The 19319-nt window shown below is 39.1% G+C and overlaps 1 protein-coding gene across 11 annotated transcripts in view; it reads left to right on the top strand.

The window, feature by feature from the left end:
- Window positions 1–19319, top strand: part of dlg3 (discs, large homolog 3 (Drosophila)) — a 70602-nt gene that overhangs the window by 19837 nt on the left and 31446 nt on the right. The window lies entirely within an intron of this gene.

Here is a 19319-nt window from a genome sequence, read left to right on the forward strand (position 1 = left end):
CAGTGTGAATGAAACCGCCTCTTTACATGCGCTCCATATTGTTTCTATTATCTCCATTTATTTACATGTGTGTGTGGATTACAGTTGATAAAAGGTCAAAACAGCTTCAGAAGCACAGTCTTTAATTAGGCAAGGTGAACGTATGCGAGCATGAGAGTGAGCTTGGGTGGGGGAAGGGCAGCTTGGTGAGCATGAGATTCAAGGAACGGTTCTTGCTGTGCATGAGTATGTGTCTATGTAGTCTTGTATTTGCGGCAAGTGAAGCATTGCATTGCATTGTTTGTACTTCTGCCATTTATGTCTAATAGTGTTTTAAACAAGAAATGTGAGGCAGCAGGAAGAAGGAAGGTAAGATGAAGCACAGGGGTAAAATGGAGGCTGAAATTTCAGTGGCACAGTGGAAGATATCCCCTGAGCTGAGTCCATATATGAGCCGCAACCTGGCTGATATTAGCAGATTATTACAGCCCAGGAAGGGTTTTGGCTTTGAGGAGGCAAAAAAAGATGGACAGTTTCTCTTGTGATGCGTTGAAAATCTTTTGCAAGCTTTTTTTCTCTCAGCTACATCCAGACCAGTCAGGCTGATTTCATGTTTCACATATTTGAAAGCTCACAGCAGACGTGATTATGTAAGCATTTATTGCTTACATGGAGACTTTATTCTCCATCAGTATTGCCACTGCTTATTCTACCACTCATTTTGAGAATATTTATTCAGTATTAAACTTTCAATGAAACTAATTGGTGTGAGCATGATGAAATACTGTTTTTGATAGGATTGTGATTCATGTAGGGATTTTATATTGTCAAACAACACCATTAATGCATAAAACACTCTGCAGGAGCCAACCCTTGCACAGGATCCTCGCTCCATTGCTGCATCATGTGAACATGCACTACACAAAAACTTTGTGGAGGAAATGTCCAAGCTGCCATTCACAGCATCAGTCACTGGAACAAAAGGAGCTGGAATCGGTGATGGCTGATTGTGGGGAGGGAGCAGCAGTCAGGGGGGTGAAAATGCTAAGGTTGAAAAAGAGAGAAATAAGCCAATAAAGGCAAGCAGTGGGCCTGGGGAGGGGGAGGGGGTTATGTAAGAGGAGGCAGTTGGTGGTGCTGTCAGATAGAGAAAGCAGAAGAGGCCCTGACACTGTGGACAAGCATCTGTCCCTCCACCTCTTAAAACAGGCATGTGAATGGCCAGTATGTGCTCCCTTTTTGATATGAACGGGCTGTAGCACAGTGTGGATGGAGATGCACATCTACCCGTTCAGCTCTTCTCAGTCACCGTTGCTCAGCCTCGGGTGGGGAATGAATGCTACCCTTCCCCCACTACCTATACACAGCCAGAGAGCAGGGCAGTAATCACACACTCCCAAACACACACACATATTTTATCTTATAGCCTTCATAACAACTGGTGATTTGGGATGCTAGCACGATGAAAGGCAATAACCTTGCACAGTCATCCGAATGATCTGAGCTGGCTTTTTACAGCTGGATCATTGACATTTTTAAATGGCTCCCGTTGCCATCATCACTTCATGTATGTGCAAGGAAATCGTTTCACATCCCAAGATGTAAATGTGTCTTATTAATTTTTTCCTCTTGTCATCTGTTTATTAAACAATTGTGATGCTTTTGTCAAGGCCTTACTAGGTTAATTATGGATGATTCCAGTTGGGATTATAACAACATTTTTTAAAACAAGAGCTTTTGAATTTAAATCTGAGGAAAGTAGAGACCTCAGTCTATTGGGAGCTTCAGTCAGAAAGCTCCCTCTTCCCCCTGCGGGCTCCAATCTGTCTTTGTGTGTTATCCAGCTCCGTGGCTATGATTAGCTTTAAATATTAATTGGATTTTACTTTATTTATTAACATCGAAATTTGGTCCAAATTGTGGTTCCAGACCTACTGTTTATAACAGGTCTGTGTATTTTGGCTTTAAATGAACATATAGTCATGGTGGGCGTTCCATGTTGAAGATCTCATAGGTGATTACAACGTCAAAGCCTTCAGGCCTTGATCAGAAATTTTCATGCAAGGTTATGTTTGTTTGTGTATTTTTTCGTCTTTGTTTATCTGTGTCATTTGTCTGTACATCTGTTTGTGTTGTTTGGTCACATTTGACTTCTTCTCTCTGAGAGATAAGTCAGACAGCAGATCCCCTAATTTTATGACAATAAGTAAAGTAGGATAAGAGTAAGGATGCAACAGGGTTAATGTGTTTAAACCTCTATTTTATAGGTGAGAGATATATTCAAAGAAAATCTAAGAACATCTGTAAGATGTTGTTGATGTTGTGGTCGATGCTTAGCAAGAGGTAGGCTGTAGCTGTGAGGATGGCTAGAGCCAAAATATGATCACTCTGCCATCTTCCCTGACTCTTAGTACCCACAGAAGGCAGACTCCTCATAAGACCAGGAGACCTTGACCTCGAGAAGTAAGACCATTGTGAAAGCAATGCTTTGTTGTGAGCTTTTTGTTATTAATAGAGTCATAACGTCAGCCTGTTTACCTTCACAATTATGGCTGTAGATCTGTTTCACATCAAACGTGGTGGTGGTGCAACACTGGCTGTCATTCAGTCATATTTCTGTCATGTCTTTCGCGACGTGACTTCTGTTGTTGTCTGACAGATTAAGACAGCATCCCAGGTATGGGACAGTTGGTAGGACACATCATATCCGATTTGTGTTCACTAGGTGCTTGAGTACGTGTTTATGTTAGATGAGACACTTCTGGCCTTTGGAAGTCTGTGTTGTGGTTCCCTATACATGCAGTATTTCAAAACTCAAGGTGTCAAGTTTTCCTGTTTGGTTTGTTGTCTTTTTTTTTATGTGTATGTTCCAAAATTCTTTGATTATTGGACTGATCACATACAGAATATATTTGGTGTGATTGTTTACAAAGTAGTATTTAAGCAGCTGCTGTTGCAACTACACATTTATTTAATGAAAGAGACATAGAAGGAGACTTTCCAACATTTTTCTAGCCATTAATGTAATAAAGCATTAGATTATCGTCTCACCAAAACACTAAAATGCTATTGTCTTCTCCCACGCGTGATGTCAGAGCTCATCAAGCTTTAACTTCATCAAGACTCTGGAATCAGATTGACATTTCACTTGAAGACCCTGCTCCCTCCCGTGCTGTCCCTCCTTCTCTCCCACACTCACCCCAACAAGCATTTTAAAAATTCAGTAGGAGGCAAAACAGGCTGAAACAGTGTAATTACTTTTAGAAATCTGTCTATACAGTAGCTCAAACCCTGTATTCAGATAAACAATGTGAAATGTTTTGAAACTTGTTACAGACAAGTGCATCAAGTGTTTTATGATTTTGTGGTGCATTGTTACATCTGTCTCACCCATTTGGATCCACAGAGTTTCATAATGCCTGCTTTAACCCCCAACAAGGCGTAAATGTTCAGCACCAAGAAACCATGTGAGGTGATATCAATACTATGCATGCATTGCACATTTGTGTAGATGTTGATTAATCCTGAAGAATAATAAAATGCAGAGTGTTTGTGGTGCCTTTATCTTTCCCAGGATGCTCTCTGCAGTTTAGGAGACAGTTTGTATTTAGTTTTCATTTTGTGTGGTGTCACTTGTGGGCAAAACGTACTCAACAAGATCCTAATTTAAGGGGGGAAGGTTAAGCTTAGTTAATAGGAGATGATCTTCTCATCTGTGTCTATAAACCAGCTGCAAGACATCATGATTTATGTTTTGGATTACTCTTAGGCGATCTCTCAACCAGTGCACTGCAGTTTTAAATTATTTGACCATATTTATAACAACATAAACAGCTGTCCAGTAGTTTTGTGGAAACAACTCGTTTGTTGCCAAAATCTGTTGCTTTGTTGCTGCAATTCTGTTGTTTTCAGTGTTTTTGCTATATATGATGTCACCCTAGCTTTTACACTTGTCAGTATGTTAACATAGAAAAGGAGAAAAAAAACAATCAGGTCGATAAATGATAAAGAAAAGTAAATTTCTTGCAGAATAGAAAATCATTTTTATCTCTGTGGAATTTTTGCTATTTGGAAATTCATACTGCATTAAACATTGAGTTTTGAATGCTTTTCGAACTGCTAGAGAAATTATGATTCAGAATCTAACATTGCATTTTACTGATCTCATACAAATTCAAAGCACATAATTTAATTTCACTTGTCTGCTAGCAAACCTCCCACATCATTTTTTGCCTTCTGCACCTGCCTGTCTCCCTCCCACACACACACACACAAACACACACACATACATACATACATACGTACAGTATAAGCGCACACACACACACTAAGTTTAAACAGACCCTTATGCAAAAACACAGTGTTCCTTACCCATGAGTATTTGGGGATAAAATGAGGATGGAGAATCTTGTGAAATGCACTACGAAACAAGGGAGACAAGGTACGATGCAATATTTATGTGCACTTTGACAAAAGTTTGCTTTTTATACACTAGAGGAGGGGGAAGGGTTGGAGTATCTGAGAAAAGGCCAGTCAGACATTGACGTCAGGGTGCCCGGAGAGACTTTGACAAGTGAACCACCATTATGGGAGCTGAAGAGGTTGATTTGTGACGGGGAGCTGCTGTAGGTGTGACCCAGGACCTGAACTTTGTTGAGATTCACCGCCTACACTTCCCTTAAAGCTTCCACTCCGTTGTTCTTTACATTGCATTCGCACACTGGATCTGCTCTTATTGTTTCAACATGCAGGTCCTCTGTAAAATGCATGGGAATGTGCTGTATACTCTGCCAACACAGATTTAATGTTCATCAAATGTTTTACTCATTACTGCATTTTGGTCACAGCAATGTGAGGTGTCGATATAGACTTTCATCCAGTACAATAGCAGGTACAATAGCCTGAAGCTGCAACTCCTGCAAGTGGGGGTGTGTGTCCTTCTGGAAGCCGAGGCTTCCGTGCCTCTGTGATCCATATGGTCATTGTCAGAGGCCCTGCCAGGGCCCGGCCCCATATCAGTTCGCCTGTTCCCCTCTCTGGCTGTTGCTGCCAGCCAGGAGAGGAGAGGAGAGAAGAAAGGAGAAGGGAGGAGAACACTGTTTGTTTGTTTGCCTGCTTTGTTTTATTTTGGGGGGGGGGTTGCTGATCACAGTAGTGACTGGCCTAGAAACGTGACTGTGCTGTGCAAGGCAGAGCAGACTCCTGATTCAGCGATGGGAGCATCAGATTTTCTGTTAGAGAGGGAATCAAGGGACACAAGGCCTTTGATGGAATGAGATGGCAGAGTTAAATGCAGTACCACAGTTGTTAATAAATTGGACAGAAAATCAAGCATTAGCCTTTTCTTCTGCTGTGTTAAACTCATTTTAGCAACAACATGCTACTGTAGCATCCTCACCAAGGTGCACTAGCTCTATCACCCACATGCTGCAATGGTATATGTGTATAGCCAATCAGCATCAGTAAAGAGCTAGTCCCTAAGCCTTCTGACTCCTCTTCATTTTTGTGGAGGTGTGTGGGTGCTTTTCAGCCACGCTCGAACTTTCATTGCTTTTATTCAACTGTCATATCAGCTTTTATTTTGGTAACAATTTACAATAAGGTCCACCGTAGTCAATGCCAAAGAAACAAGAGCTTGCTGGTTAATAATGAACACAAATAACTAATAATTAGGTTCCAAGTTATTTAAAGTTAATGGTTATATGTAAGATACCACGAGTTACTTAAAAACAGACTTGCATAGTTCAAATTGTGTTAACGATCGGTGTATAATGACAGAGTTCTTAGATATTTGCGAATAAATAAGGACCTCAACCTAAATTTCTCAATGCAAATCCAATGTTTATACATAGAAAAACAGATGTCAAAGTCTTTATAATTATTTTCTGTTTTATAGATGTTTCTTATTATATTTACTGCAAAAGCGTTTTGGTTTTCTGATCTGATCCTGTTTTAATTTGCTGTTGAAGCTCAAAACCTCCTTTATGTTTGTTTACCTGTTGCCTTGATAAATTCATCACTCATGCTATTAATGAAACCCAACACTTCCTGCTTAGATGTTTTACATTAAGAAACCTCCTCTGGCTCAAAAGACATAATCTTCCCCTCTGTAGGTAGACTTCTAATTTGAAACAACTGCAGGAAGTGTTGAGTTTCACGCTCGATAAAATATGATATGATTGGAATAAATTAGTGAATCAAAAGAGCATTTCTTTTAGAGAAAAGAATCTCAGAGCAGTAGAGTTGCAAGCTAAGTATGACATGATATAGTTGTATAGATTGCAGAGTTAGTGCTCCCTACTGAATGTACCTTGCAAACTATCAGATATTTCATATTACTCAATTCCAGTAAATGTAAAGACTTGAGTGTTTGAATACCAGCCTTTAATCCAGAATAAATGGTATAGTCAGAACACATTTACATTAATTAAACAGCCACAATAGATGCTAACCAGCTAACACTGTGCCTTTTCTTTTGGACATGTCACATTAGAAAGACCACTGGTGTAAATAGTGAAAATGAATTATGAGTTGCTGCTTCTGATGTTGTGTATTTTGTCACATGGTCATGGATTACTGTGACACTTGAACTGAGCTTAGTTTGTTATTTATACCTGTGCATTTCTTACCATGACAATCCAAAAGGTGTGCTGTGAAAAATGAATTGAGGTGGGCTGAACATTTAATAATACTATATCATATAATAATATAAAATTTAAATGCCTATGTTATGCCTGGGTTTTGCTACTAATACTAAAGATCTTTTTTGATACACTGAGGAATAAATAGATTTACTCATTCATTTACTGCTAACTACTCAGGAATTTTTGCACCTTCTTAAAAAAGTGTTGCCATTATTGTTTACATTTCATACACTGTTAAGGACATAAAGTAAATATTCTGAGTTCCAATTAGTGAGTGGTGTTCACATTTTTGGGGTAAAACAATCATATTGCTTATCCTCTTTCTTTTTGCTTTTTTCCATTTTGTGGGAATGTGTGTGAGTTTAGAGAACATTTGGCGAATCAGTGCATTTCTTACCATGTGTAGTTACTCTGAGTGCCATCTCTGTCTAATGCATTATCCAAGCAGCCCTTCAGCCATTTGGTCTGGCCTCTTGTGTGTGTGTGTGTGTGTGTGTGTGTGTGTGTGTGTGTGTGTGTGTGTGTGTGTGTCTGTTATTTTTCAGTGTTCTTCATTTTCTTCATTTCTATCATCCCTGTCCTGTCTTCCACTGCCCTCCTCCTCCGCGCTTTCTTTTTTTGTACATAGTATGAATCAAAGGCTTCATTTTGGGTGTAGAACTGTATTCAGAGAGGATGCAGCAGCAGCTTTAGTAGGATGAGTCTACATTAACACATGTAGTGCTTTACAGGCAAACCACCAGGTCTTGACCAGTTTGTGTCTAGATAAACTGAAAGAGTAGCAGTTATCATGTCCTAAATCTAGCTGTAGATTAAAAAACTATATGAAAGTAATTATATTTTGAGCGTATATCCATTTGTACAGTCATTTAAAAAATCTTTCAACAACAGCATTTTACCCCCAGCTAGGACTCATTAGGCCATGTTATATTTGCATTGTCTTATATTAACACTGTAGACACACAGTATATTATAGCAGTATATATTTGGCTATATTTGGATTTCCTGTTTTCCCCTGTTGAGCTGACAAGATGAGAGGACCGCTAACATTATCCAGACATATGTCTGCTGTATGTACACAGATCCACAGATGATCTTTAAACATGTCTCTCTGTTTATCATCAGTAATTCTTTTCTATTAGTGAAAATCAAATCTATCTTCCAAATGAGTCTGGAAAAACAGAAACACACTCCTCAATCTTACAAACATAGAGAAGAGATAAAGAGAGAGCAAGCCCTCATCCTCTCATGGATATAAACAATACAAGCAATCCCAGCTTAATATCATACATTTTATTACACTCTTGATAGTACATCTCTGTCTTAAAATTGCTTTTATGGATTTATTACTTTTTGTTTCCCTCTGAGTGTCTGTGCATTTATGTTATTTCTTCACGATGCAGTCCAACCTTTGCCAGTACACGCCAAATCCAAATCCAAATCCAAATCCAAATCCTTCTTCATGTCAGTGCCTTCACTTGTGCAGACTGCACAAGGTTTTTAAGGTTGGAGTTTGCGTTTAAGCTTTGCTGCCATCTCACCAATGGTTTGGAAAGCGTCAGAAATCATGGCTGAGAAACCGGCCAATCAAACAAACGCATAGCCACATAATTCTTAAAATCACCAGCAGGTACATATGCTAATGATTGTTCCCAACAGTTTGATATAAGTTGAGTTGTCTGTTTTCTTGGCTCATCTAACAGCCCTTAGAGGAGCCTGCACACTAGTTTCACCATTCAGCCATAGTAGGGGTTCCTGTTATGACTGTATTTATTGTGTATTTCTGATTACGTGTTCAGACTTTCCTGCTCACTTTCATACATTCAGCACAGACACAAAAGACTGAACAGACCCAATAATGTACTGTCTACTGCAAACCTACTCAAAATAATTCATACCCTATTTCCATGTTAGGAAACTTTTAATTGACCAGCTGGGTCATGTTCAAACCAGACTCTCATTTACAGTGACAATGATGTAAATGATAAATACCCATGTTGGAGGTAATGGAGACTGGCCAAATTAAATGCTGGATGCTTGTGTTTTTGTAATTAGCAAATTTTTTATGATAGCACATAGTTAGAAGGCAGTGATCCAACTCTTTGTTGGCAGCCAGATCCATATTTTTGAACAGTAATAACTTCATTCATAGTTTATGTTGTTATCTTTATATTTTAATGTATCAGCCTTATGCATTGATTTTTTTGATGGTCTCGTTACTTGCAGTCAAAAAAGTTTTGCACAAATGACTTGACCCAGCAATACTATATGATAGATAAAAGCTGATATATATACAATATATGAGAGTAAGACATGTATGTTTATGGTGAATTTTCAACATATTTTTCACTAATCAGTCTAACATATGCCTAAGACCTAGACTTCTAAATAAGATTTTACAATTGCCTTTCTAAATTGAGATTGTTTTAATATATGAAGCAATTAATCTATTAAATAGATATAAAGAGAATTAAAAAATTCCCAGTTGATTAAAATGTCATAAAGCCAGAATTATAGAACAAATTAGGTATTAGTCAATAGGCAGATGTTAAAATAAGAACTTAAATTACTTGTGCTGTTGGTGTAAAGAAGAATTGAAAGAATTTTTTTGCTAAAAACAAAACAAAACCCTTGACACTGATGCTGTAGGCAATCATAGCAAAATATAGGACTGTTTTCTGTTATCATCAACAGTCTAAAAGGGCAACTGTTGCCATTCAACACAGACAGAGTTTCCTTTAAGATAAAGTCCCAAAAGTTGAGATGTGATGAAAAAAACAAAGAAGACACTTGTGTTTTACGCAGTTTTACCTAACAGCTGGAAGTATTATGAAATACCAGTGTTGTCTGCTTTAGCATATCTGATAAGGACTGTGCAAACATATATTACTTTCTTGCTTTGCCAAATGCTTTCTTGAAGTTTTTTATCACCTTAAAAAAGTGTCATAAATAGGATGTCAGTGATTTAGATTTTAAGTCCCAAGGACACAGGACTTGTTATGTTTAAGATGTTAAAAATCTGAGCTCAGTTAGAAAAAAAAGATTGTAATTTTGGTTTAATATCTTAACTTAACCACATGCTTTGAGTTGCCCAAGCATAGTCATAGAAATGTTAAAGGAATAGTCTGACATTTTGAGAAAATATGCATATTTGTTGTTTTGCTATGGATTATAAAAGACTGATACCACTCTCATGTCGGCACCCTAAGGAGGTGGCTAGCTTAGCATAAAGTAAGTAGCTAGTCTGGCTATGTCACGTGTAAAAAAGTCCACTTCCAAAGCTCACTAATTAACAGTCTTATATACAGTATTATGCTTGTTTAATCTGACCAAGTAGTCAGTAGTTGATTGGTCAGATCAAGGTTAGTACAGTGATATTGATCTTATTATCTAGTGCTCGAAAATGTCAAGATATTTTGTTAATGATACATTAGTGGATATTGGAGAGAAAGAAGTACACTTATTATCTTATTTAAAAATGATGTTCTCCAGCCAGTGCTATGTTATATAAAATATGTATTTGTTCATTTAAATTAGTTGTATATGATGAGATAGGGTTGCATACGTACAGTAGTACTTTCTGATTGGCAGAATACTGATTGCCATATGACATAAAGTGCTCAGTCCTTTTCTCGGTGTTGAGGAAAGCAGCAAAGCTGAGGCCTCAGCAATTGTGAACCAATGAGCATCTTTTCACTTGTGTCATTTCGGCCTGTGATGATGCAAGAGAGCTGTGGATGCAGGGGAGGGAGATTAGGAGAGGAATGGATGGGAATGAGGGGAAAGAGGTGAAGAAATGAGAGGTGTGGTGTAAAGAAAGGGATGAGATGGAAGAAGTGAGGAAGATGGATGGGAACGTCAGAGGAAAAGAAAGCAGAGAGGAGCCTGTGCTCAGACACAGCCCTGTGTGTTGCCATGGTGCAGGCTCATTCAGAGCGGCACAGTAGCTTTGCTGCTCAGCTAGCTAATTTCCCACAGACTGCGATGTTGATACGCAGGCGGGCAAAGCCTTCTGGATTTCCAAGAGCTTTGCTGATTGCCACACTGACACACGCGTACAAGTGACGGAATAATTTATGTATCTATAAGTGGCAGAATGCATCTAACATGATACAGAAGAAACACCAACTAAAAGTGCAATCCAAAAATATGTTGCAGGTATGTGGTGAACAGTAATATCAAGCAGTGTAGTGGTGCTCTGCTGTGTCAGCCATGCCACTTGTGTAATATAAAGTGCTCTTCCAGCCCAGAGCTTCATTGTTCATAGACCGCTGCTGCTTACCGAGAGCCTGCAGATCCTGATCAGCCTGCTTATAATACCCGATATGGGCCATTGTGGATTAATATTCACCATTAAAATTTCCAATTATGTAATCAGCCAAATCCAAGCCCTGCATATGCTCACTAAAATATCTCAGCAATCAGGAACAAGCGAGGGGAGGGAGTAGGTCTGAAAATTGTTGCAGTCCATCCAGGTAGAAATTAAGAAAATTAGGTTCTGGTTTCAACTAAGATCTCAGTACGTTGAAGATCAGCCTGCCATTCACACCACATTAGTGGTTATGACTATTTTGAAACTTCTAAAAGTTCAAAAGTACAATGTTTTCCTCCAGAAGATGGAAATAACTATTAGAGCTGTTGATAACACCACATATTATTTTCCCTCCGATTTTCTAATTGCAGTGATTTAATTCACCTCAGGGTGGTAGAGTGTTCAGGCATGACACGCCATCATACTCGCTACACGCTACACACATACATGCCGAAATACTGACTATGGTTATGTGATAGAATATTTAATCCAGTTCTTTTTATTGCTTGGAGCACTGACTAAGGGGGCAGCATGGTGGCTGAGTGGTTAGCACCTCACAGCAAAAAGGTCGTGGGTTCACAACCCGGCCTTTCTGTGTGGAGTTGCTTGCATGAGTTTTCTCCAGGTACTCCCGTTTCCTCCCACAGTCCAAAAACATGGGAAATTTCCCCTGCCTTCCACCCAAAGAGAGCTGGGATAGGCTCCAGCTGATGCCCGTGACCCTGGTTAAGGAATAAGCAGGTATAGAAAATGGATGGATGGATGGCACTGACTAAGAGCAAGCATGTTCTCAGTAAAACTTAATTACAGTTTTAATTTTGTGATGTTTGTTTAAAGGAAATCTTAATCTAATACTTTTAGCTAATTAAATTGCAATTTCAAACAGCAGTTTTCATTCTGTTTTAAGTTTCAAGATGCACAGAGTGAAAAATAAACTTTTTTTTTAAGTTTGTGAATGAAGCTTTGTTACTGCAAAAATTGCTTTTTAAAATAATTGAGTACTTGTTTGGTCTATGAAATGGACTTTCAATGCACTCAATAGTTTTATATCAATGTATTCAGAAATGGAAAACAGTTGTTTATCATTTTGTATTTAAATGGCTGTAGTCCATAAATTTTCTCCCTAGATTCTGTCCAACAGAACAGGTTTGTTGTGTTTTGACAGCCAGCTGGTGAAATGTGTTTCATCGCTGGAGCCCATATTAAATGTGCCACAGCCGGAAAGGTTTGCATGTCTTGAGATCAGCGTTTGTGTTTTCTGTCTAGTCCTGTAAGATGGTTGCTCTGATCTCAGCAGAGAAGCTTTCGTCAGGGGACGGCGTGTCATGCCTGAACACTCTGCCACCCTGAGGTGAGCAGAGAAAAAGGTCAAATCTGGACCCACGACAGGAGGCAAATTGATTTGGCAATCACCAAAGTGCTACAAACCTTTAAAACAATGCCCTGTTTTTCCCTCTGATGTTTGGCATTAAATATACCAGCATATGGATAAATGTGCTCATGTATTCACAAGTATCACAGGGAAACTAGAGGCATGGCTCTTGTATTTGTTGCCTCGCCTGTTGTCCTACTTACTGTAATTCTTCATCACTTTTAACACCTACACTTATTGTGAGCCAAAACTCAGGCAAGGGTAGTGAATGGAGACATGTGAATGTGTGGGCGTTCCCAAGTGGAGCTTATAGAACAGCATGAAACCTCAACCATGACGTAGGATCTCTGCTGCTGTATGTAGAGACAGGCTGAGCCCCTGGGAGGTGAGGATGAATGGTTTTCATTAGGATTGGGGTCAAAGATAGCCTTGTTATTTCTACAGTATTCTTTTTTACAATGGATCTCAAAGTAGTCTGTATTTGTGCTCAGTAGTTTTATCACTGCCTCATGATTTTGATTTGTGAACCTGCACAAGAGGAAGAGCCATAGCTGAAATGTATTCTGGTCCAAAACCTTACAGTTAGAAAACATACAGATGTAAGAGTAATATTTTGTGGTATAAAAGGGAGGTAAAGGAAATGAAAGACAAATTTCGTCTGTTTTCTTTTCCAATAGAAAATGTCAGATGGGTTTGAAGAACATCATGGCCCTGAGGGAAGAGTGTTTTCAACAATCACAGTCCAATGTTCCCAATTAAAAGAAAAGAAAAAGTCTAAAATAGGAAGGGTCTAATTGCAGCTCAGAAGATTGTGTTCAGGGGTGCTCAGGAAAGGAATGAGGAAAATGAAGGTGACAAAAGTGAATCAGAGCAGAGTGAAACAGAGCAGATTGCTCGCTCTGAAAAAGAACAACATTGTGGTCTATCAGGTGTGTTTTCTGGTAGTAAATAGTTTCAGTCTATTAATTTTTATGTGGAAACCCTTTATGTGCAGTGAGATACTTTCTGAGAGTTCCTGCAGTCAGTACATCTGGGATGCAAGGAGGGAATTCAGACTGATGGAGGCAGAAGGAGGCATCTTAACGTCATTCTAAAAGAATAGTTTACACTTTGGGAAATACATTTAATCACTTTTTGGCAGAGACTTGGGTGAGAAGATTGATACCACTCTCATATCTGAACATTAATAGAAGGCTCCTGCCAGCAGGGGGAAACAGTTAACCTGGTTCTGTCCATTAACAAAGTCAGCCTGCCAGCACTTCTGAAGCTCATTAATTATGTTTTATCTCATTTTTAAAATCTGCACAAAAAACATAATGTAAAATGGCAAGTAGTTTTTTTGCAAGGGGTTGGTGTATATGCTGTGCAGTCTATTTGCTGAGAGCTATTGAGTCTGTTGGTTTCTCATAATGTCAAACCATTAATTTAATACAGTCAGGTTTGTTTTGTGATTCAGTTTGTAACTATGATATGATATTTTATAGAATGCCAAGACACTAAGACGTGCATTTGTAAGACAGCTTTATTTGTATTGTCCAAAACCACAAAAGACAAATTCCTATACAATCTATATGGAGAGACAATTTATACAAACACTGTATGACACACTCTACCCTTACACTCTATCTAAATAGAAAAAACTTTAATCCTGCTTCCTGAGTTGCTCCTTTTTATCTCCAGAGTTAAGTGGTCCAAATACGGATGTAAATATTCTGGATGCATTTTAACCTGCAACCAGCATTTTAACCTGTAACCTGTTAAATCTTTTTTTGCAACAGTAGTGTAAACATCAAAATGGCAGCACTCGGCTGTATGTGTGTGTGTGGTTGTATGCTGTCACCGGTGTTCAGCACAGAATCCAAAACACCATAGAGAGGAACAAGCTTAGCGGCACTGTCATCTTAGCAACAAGGGTTAGCAACGAGTCAAGAGCTATGAGGTAGCATGCAGCAGTGACCTCTGATGTAGAGGAAGCAGTGGGGGCGGGATTATGTGAAGCATACGGATAACTCTCACACATGACACGCCTCCTTCATTATGGCGCCTCGCCACAGCACATGTGGGAACTTTTCATCATAGTTGTTGCTGTGACTGAGCCTCCTGGTGTCAGCTGTGTTATTGTGGGACCAGTGACTGATGTAAATTATCGGTGCAGACAAAAAGTGTGTGGTTTTGTTTTCTGGCAATCATTTAATAGATTTTGGTCAAATAAAACAGTTTAGCAATCTTAGCAAGCTAAAATGCCATGCATGGTTGTCTTCACAGATAGACATCTTTTTTGGTTCATATACAATATTAGTCACTTTGAGTTCAGGAAAATTGTGAAGGACGTTTTTTTTTTTATTAACTATCAAATTTAAGTTATTTAAAAATGAAAATAATAGTTGCCACCCTAGCCACAAACACAGTGCATTAGTTTATGGCATTAGTAGCCAGAGATTTATTTTAGAATGGGGCAAAGCCTTGTACATTTTAGTGTTCAGTGTTACACCATGGAAGTAAGTAAACATAAAGTAGGTTTAATTAATGTTATGATTTGATAATAATATTAAATCCTGCTCTTTTTCCTTGATAACCATTTTGTAAACTTTTAATAAGTAGTCCAGGACACTGTGACCACAGTATTGTCAGTATCTGACTGGCCACAGTGGCTGATGTATACTGTTTTCCACCATTTGAAAAATGTACACAAAAAATTAATAAGAACAAATAAACCTAATGGTCCAGCAATAATTTTGTTTTAGCCTACTGTTATTAGCATGGTAGCTTCATATCTATGATGATCACGATTATAGTTTTTATATATGGTCCATAAATGTACGCAGACAGACACAGTCATGTTCAAACATGATCAATTATCAGCAGACTTGCAGAAGACCATCTCAAGCAGCACTGTTATGAATATTTCGTTACACTAGGTACTTTTCCCTCTGTGGCTGCACTTGTGAAGGTCAAACTAACCAGCTCTCATTTGGAGCTGCTCAGCATGACAGAGAGGTAAGCCAGAGCATGCTTTTAAAATATTACATAAAGATGAGGAGGGAGTGCTGCTGACAGCTGTGACGGCCTATTAATTATGGTTTCATGAATGTGCGTCTGTGGTGTGTGTTGGGAGGGCAACAAAGTCACAATGCTCGATCACAGCCGTCAAATCACAAAACTTTGAGCTTTAATGGGGCTGTTTTATGGGTGAACTAATTAATTTTCTTGTGGCCACCTCATTGACATGAATGAATGAATTTAGCTGGCGCTGTAAAAGTAGAGAAGGAGCATTTAACCTTTACCGCTATGGGATTTTCATTATTACGTCTCATTATTTCGTCTTTGTCCCCCACAAAGAACGCAACATTGAGTTTTGACGGCATAAGCGAGTAAAACCTCTTTCGCTATCATGTGCCCAGCCTTCTCAGCTCATCTATCGGCCACTTCTTTTCTCACCTTCCCTCCTTCCCTCTTCCCTCTGGCCACAGCGTGAATGAGATGTTGTGTGCATGGTAATTGTGTAGGTATTGATTGGACTGCAGCGTGGCCTACGAGAGGCCAATGAGAGCCAGACAATCGGAGCAGCACCAGTGGCTGCGTCTCTCATCCCACATTCTGCAGAAAAGCATAAATGCAGTAAAACTAAAGGCATCAGAAAACAAAGCAGCATCATATTTTTAGATAACAGTGGCACATCATAGCACATCTGATTCTCCTATCTGCTATTAGCTTTGACTTTATGAGCAGGAAGCGCTTCCTTCAGCATTGGCTGTATCATTTGAGGACTGGGTACATCATCTGAGGAGGGCTGACTGTCACATTTCACTGCAATGTCACCATTGGAGACTGAGCTGCCATGTCAGTTGTGATATCGCGTGAGAGTAGCTGATGTGGAAATGTTTGCTAAGGAGGATGGGTTATTGTCCTGTCAGCATGCCGTCGCTGTGCAGATGCTGAACCATGTTGTTCTTCCCTTCCACTCTACCTGCGAGGAAGATGAGGGTTTGAAAACAGGTTTTTAACTCACCTGAGGTGTGACATTCATCAGCAGGGATGCAGAGGCATGCACAGGTGTATAGATTATAGTTGGCAGGGCCCCATGGTCTAAAATTAGAGCTACATTTTTTTATTAATTTGTGAGGGTTTCTTATGGTGGCCAGTGTTTGTTTTGTTTTGATTACCACCTGCAGCATGTTTTTTTTTCCATTTGTTTACCCCATTACATCACTGGTAAACATAAATTAAAAAGAGGCAGTGAGGAACCATATTTAGACCACTGCAGATGGCTCATGAAACAATTAAAGAAGAAAGCATCACATTTATCAATGAAATAACAAATAATGTGTTAATTAGTTAAAGTCAGGCTAACTGATTAGTGATTAGTGAACAAATGTGAAAAGTCAGTTAATCAATTAATCATACATATATGATATATTGATCGAAATGTGAAAGTAGTATTAGGCAGAAAAGTATACAAGTATAACTAATAAATGTATTTCAGGATATCAAAACATATTTTCCAACCTGATGATATCCAGTATAACTCAACAAACCTGGTGCTTAGCACAGTATGGCCTGGTTAAATATACCAGATTAAAGATTCACATCTTTAAACACATTTAAATCAGTCCATCTGACTCTGTTGCAGCCATAATATCAGTGTGTGTGTGTGTGTGTGTGTGTGTGTGTGTATGTGATGTGGACAGGCAGCACATCCAGCCCATGGCCAGGCAAGTGCGAGGACAGGGCTGCATAAACTGCAGTGAGAACCCTGAGAGGTGAAGCATGAGAGGCGGCAAATTGTGCTAGCCGGCCAATACTGTGCAGGCACCAGTTACCATGGGAACACATTGATTATTTAACAGTTTGGATGAAGCTTGTACCCTGCACTTGCCAAGGTTTTGTGGGAGTCTTTGTAGCGTCACTGTCCCAAGAGTTTGCTGCCAAGTGAGTGTTGAATGGTGCAATGCCACCGGGACATAATATACATCCACCGAGATGCTTAGAGACAAGAGACAGATACACAGCCTGACGTGACAGAAGAGAAAGATGATAGATTGATGGCCAGATGGGTGAATGAGACAAGGAAGTGAGAAAAAGAAAGGACTCTAGTGGGTGAATTTTCTTCACTCCTGGTGGTCAGTGGGGACTTGTTGTAATGATCTCATGCTGGGGAGCCAGTCTGGACTCATTGTCATTCTGTATACAAGAGGTCTTTGTGTCCACTATGCACACTTGCTTCCATAACTCAGCCTATGTGTATTGGTATCCATACAGGATAGTGCCAAAGCTACTGTAACCCTGAACTCATTGTGAGTGGGCAGAACTAATGAGAAAAAGCTGTCTGTGAAAAATAGTTCACGTTTGAAATTGAAAAGAGGTACAAGAGACACACTCATCCCTTGTTGGGTTGACATCAATATGTAATAGACTGATTTTGTCTTCAGCCTTAAGAGCCTCAACCTGCCTATAGTGGTAGGAAAACAGAGACACTGTAAATTAGTGTTTGTCCCCTGCTTCTCTGAGGGACCTTTATAGCACAGATGGGTCCTGTCTCTGGTATGTGTCACAGAGTCAGTGGTGGTCAGATCTCATAGTGTTTAATCAGTTATTGTTTTTTTTTTTTTTCCTGTGGAAAAGGTTAACATTATATAACAGTAAATATCAATCGTCACCCGGAAGGAGGGGTAATCCAATCTAGTCCAATGTACCTGAGTAAACGTCAAACAAACTCATGTTGAGATTGCACATGTTGAGATTATCTTCCATTATTCCTTTTTGTTTGCTTGTTATGTGAGATTCACATGGAGGGATTATGCAGCAATCCCTGGGCAGGATAATACTGTGATTGGACTTGTAGGTTCAGTGATAGCAGTATTGGCAGCATTGGTCCACTGTGATGCTAATGGAAAGCATCACAGTGGACTGAACGGACTGAACGAACGGAGCATCACTGAATGGACTTTACTGTAACAGGTGTGTCTTTGTCACATTTGGTAGTAGTAGCTTCATCTGTTAGTCACTAATAGTCACTGATGTGTTCTCCTGTGTAACTTTCCAGCTGTGGTTCATCTTGCTCTGTGTGCTTTAGTTTCAAGAGTTTTGTTGACAATAGACTGTCATTGACATCGCTGCTGTGGACTTCACACCAAAGATACAGACAATGTTAGAATTTGGAGTCTAAGCTGAAGGGGTTTTACAAATGTGCACACACAAGCAAAGATGTAAGCATCTGTTGGTCCATATGTAGGTTACAACGAAGGTCTGATTGTGCTGACTGGTAGAGTAGGGTGGGTAGAGGGGGGAACCACAGCTGTCCAGAGTCATAGCACATCACCACCATGTGGGACAGGTCAGATTTACAGCTCCTGTGTATATGGAGAGCTACCTTCATTACCACGTAACTCACTCAATAAGAAGTGTGGAGAAATGACACCCGCACAGCTCGGTAGCCGGTGAATGATTTTAATTAAAGGGTCAGATGAGAAAACCTCTGAACAGTGGCTTTTACATACTTACCAGTTCGTATATTCTTAAATGTTTTAATAGTACTGGGTGTACTGCATATGATTTTCTTGTTAATTGAGAAATGATGATATTAATTTATCCACTGTTATGTCTACCATCATTGTGGGCAAATTCGCTGAACATGCTTCATGGCTAAAATAGATGTGATCAATGTGATGAAGTGACTTTTGTATTAGGCAAACATCTCTAGTTTTTCTGTTTTTGTTTCTCAATCAATTTTACACAAAAATGATAATAATTGGGTTGCATAAAATTCCATTTACCACTAGAAGATTTTGTCTCCCTATATGGTCTATCTAGTGAAATATATTGTGACATAGTCAGTTTTCTGGAAATTTATTTTATTTGAATGGCTGAGCACTGATGGCCTCAGCTGCTGTTATATTTTAAAACAAATACCTTAAGATCAATATGGAACAGTATAAAGTGGAATTAGTACTGATGCTTTTGAAACACATTCAAAACCATTTCTAAATTGAATATAATGGAAACTGTGAAATAA

Source organism: Mastacembelus armatus, chromosome 10 (genome assembly GCF_900324485.2).
Source record: "Mastacembelus armatus chromosome 10, fMasArm1.2, whole genome shotgun sequence".
In the NCBI taxonomy this organism is placed as follows: Eukaryota; Metazoa; Chordata; class Actinopteri; order Synbranchiformes; family Mastacembelidae; genus Mastacembelus; species Mastacembelus armatus.